The sequence below is a fragment of the Pristiophorus japonicus genome, chromosome 8 (assembly GCF_044704955.1).
Source record: "Pristiophorus japonicus isolate sPriJap1 chromosome 8, sPriJap1.hap1, whole genome shotgun sequence".
Taxonomy (NCBI): Eukaryota; Metazoa; Chordata; class Chondrichthyes; family Pristiophoridae; genus Pristiophorus; species Pristiophorus japonicus.
Genome location: NC_091984.1, coordinates 132,693,570 through 132,696,494, shown reverse-complemented (window position 1 = coordinate 132,696,494; position 2,925 = coordinate 132,693,570). Strand labels below are relative to the sequence as shown.

Here is a 2,925-nt window from a genome sequence, read left to right as displayed (position 1 = left end):
GGTATTGAAGGCAAGGATAGAGTTCAAACGAGTTGTGCGGTGCCGTTGAGCCGTGAGGAGGTTGTGACGAGTTTTCTCATTCAGCGTTGTGCTTCCTAGTTTTGATATTAAAAAAAAACTACGATGTGAAAATGTCAACCTTCCAAGTCCAGGCTTTCAATCTTCTGGATCCAGGCCTTTAGATCCAGGCTTCTGGCCATCAAAACCCAGTTATTTTAAATTTGCCTTTTCAAAATCAATATGATAGGTTAATCTATGGACCTACGAGGATGCTCACAGGTTTGTAGCGCAGTTGACCTACGGCCATACTAGTCTGAAAACGCCCGATCTCGTCTGATCTCAGAAACTAAGCAGTGTCAGGCCGGGTTAGTACGTGGTTGGGAGACCGCCTGGGAATACCAGGTGCAGTAGGCTTTGCTCTGGGCCCTGACTCCGTTAGGTGTGTCGAGAAAGCTCAAGCACGTGGGGAGATCCCGTCCGAACTGACCCCCATCCGGACGGAATTCCTCATCGGCGCCAAGCCCCGGAACCTCCCTCAGGAGCCGGCGCCTCACAACTTGAGCCTCCTCGGGGAAATCCCCTCCGTGCCTTTCAGTTCTGCATGGAGGGGTTTCCTATACGGGCTGCTCCTGCACACTCTCCACCTTGCCATCCTCGTCTGCTGTCCGGACACGTCATGGCGCACCATCTTGCCGTCCGGAGGAGGCAGGGGTCCCCAATGGAGTGCACTCTACGTGGAAGTCCTCCCTCTATTTATTGGGGACTTGGCCTGGAGGGTGGTGCACAGAGCAGTCCCGTGCAATAAATTTTTAAGTCAGTTCACGGGCTCCCAGGCCGCTGCAATTTCTGCGGTCTGGAGGAGTACGTGTTCCATGTTTTTATGGAAAGTGTGAGGTTGCAGCCCCTATTCCAATATCTGAAGGGGTTGCTCCTCAAATTCTGGCTGCACTTCAGTCCCACACTCCTGATCTTTGGGCACCCTGTGCGGAGGGGAGCGGGTAGGTACGAGGGCCTCCTCGTAGGACTGCTCCTGGGCACGGCCAAGGGGGCTATCAGCTGGTCCAGGCAGTGGGCAGTCGAGGGGGTCGTTCAGCCCGACTGCCTGCCTCTCTTCTGCAGTTACATCCGAGCCTGAGTGTCCCTGGTGGTGGAGCACGCGGTGTCCACCGATATGCTCACAGCCTTCAGCGAGAGGTGGGCACCGGAGGGACTGGAGTGCATCATCACCTCCGGCAACCAAATTTTAATTTGATTTTATATGTTTAAAGTTTAATTTTGGTTATTGTGCCAGTTTTTAGTGCCCCCCCCCTTTTAGCCAGGGGACACTTGTATAATTTGTGTTTCAGTGCCCTCAAAAAATAAACAAAAAAAAAACAAAAAAAGGGGCACTTGAAAAGTTTTTGGAGGGCCCCCCCACCTTTAATCAGGGGGCACTTGATTTAATTGTTTATTTGATCACAACTAAAAGAGTTGTAGAGCTGTTGCTGCGACTTTCCGTCTTCAGATCCTGCAGAGATACCTCTGCGTTGAGCCCCCTCCTAGATGGTGTGCGCTGGTGACGTATTTCTTCCGCCAGCAGTACTGCCTAATGGAGACATGGCTCCAGGGTGACCAAGGCTGGGAATTCAACATCCAGGGGTATTCAACATTCAGGAAGGATCGAAAGAAAAAGGAGGTGGGGTGGCGTTGCTGGTTAAAGAGGCAATTAACGCAATAGTAAGGAAGGACATTAGCTTGGATGACATGAAATCGGTGTGGGTGGAGCTACGGAATACCAAAGGGCAGAGAACGCTAGTGGGAGTTGTGTACAGATCGCCAAACAGTAGTAGTAACGTTGGGGACAGCATCAAACAAGAAATTAGGGATGCGTGCAATAAAGGTATAGCAGTTATCATGCATGACTTTAATCTACATATTAATTGGGCTAACCAAACTGGGAGCAATGCACTGGAGGAGGATTTCCTGGAGTGTATTAGGGATGGTTTTTTAAACCAATATGTCGAGGAACCAACTAGAGGGCTGGCCATCCTAGACTGGGTGATGTGTAATGAGGAAGGACTAATTAGCAATCTTGTTGTGTGAGGCCCCTTGGGGAAGAGTGACCATAATATGATAGAATTCTTTATTAAGATGGAGAGTGACACAGTTAATTCAGAGATTAGGTCCTGAACTTAAGGAAAGGTAACTTCGATGGTATGAGTCGTGAATTTGCTAGAATAGACTGGTGAGTGACAAGTAAAGGGTTGACGGTGGATAGGCAATGGCAAACATTTAAAGATCGCATGGATGAACTTCAACAATTGTACATCCTTGTCTGGAGTAAAAATAAAATGAGGAAGGTGGCTCAACCGTGGCTAACAGGGGAAATTAAGGATAGTGTTAAATCCAAGGAAGAGACATATAAATTGGCCAGAAAAAGCAGCAAACCCAAGGACTGGGAGAAATTTAGAATTCAGCAGAGGAGGACAAAGGGTTTAATTAGGAGGGGGAAAATAGAGTATGAGAGGAAGCTTGCTGGGAAGATAAAAACTGACTGCAAAAGCTTCCATAGATATGTGAAGGGAAAAAGATTAGTGAAGACAAACGTCAGTCCCTTGCAGTCAGATTCAGGTGAAGTTATAATGAGGAACAAAGAAATGGCAGACCAATTGAACAAATACTTTGGTTCTGTCTTCACGAAGGAAGACACAAATAACCTTCCGGAAATACTAGGGGACCGAGGGTCTAGTGAGAAGGAGGAACTGAAGGAAATCCTTATTAGTCAGAAAATTGTGTTAGGGAAATTGATGGGATTGAAGGCCGATAAATCCCAGAACCTGATAGTTTGCATCCCAGAGTACTTAAGGATGTGGCCTTAGAAATAGTGGATGCATTGGTGATCATTTTCCAACAGTCTATTGACTCTGGATCAGTTCCTATGGACTG

The 2,925-nt window shown here is 47.7% G+C and overlaps 1 pseudogene; it reads left to right on the top strand.

The window, feature by feature from the left end:
- Nucleotides 1-295: 295 nt before the first annotated feature.
- LOC139269720 (5S ribosomal RNA) lies at nucleotides 296-414 on the top strand (annotated as a pseudogene).
- Nucleotides 415-2,925: the final 2,511 nt, after the last annotated feature.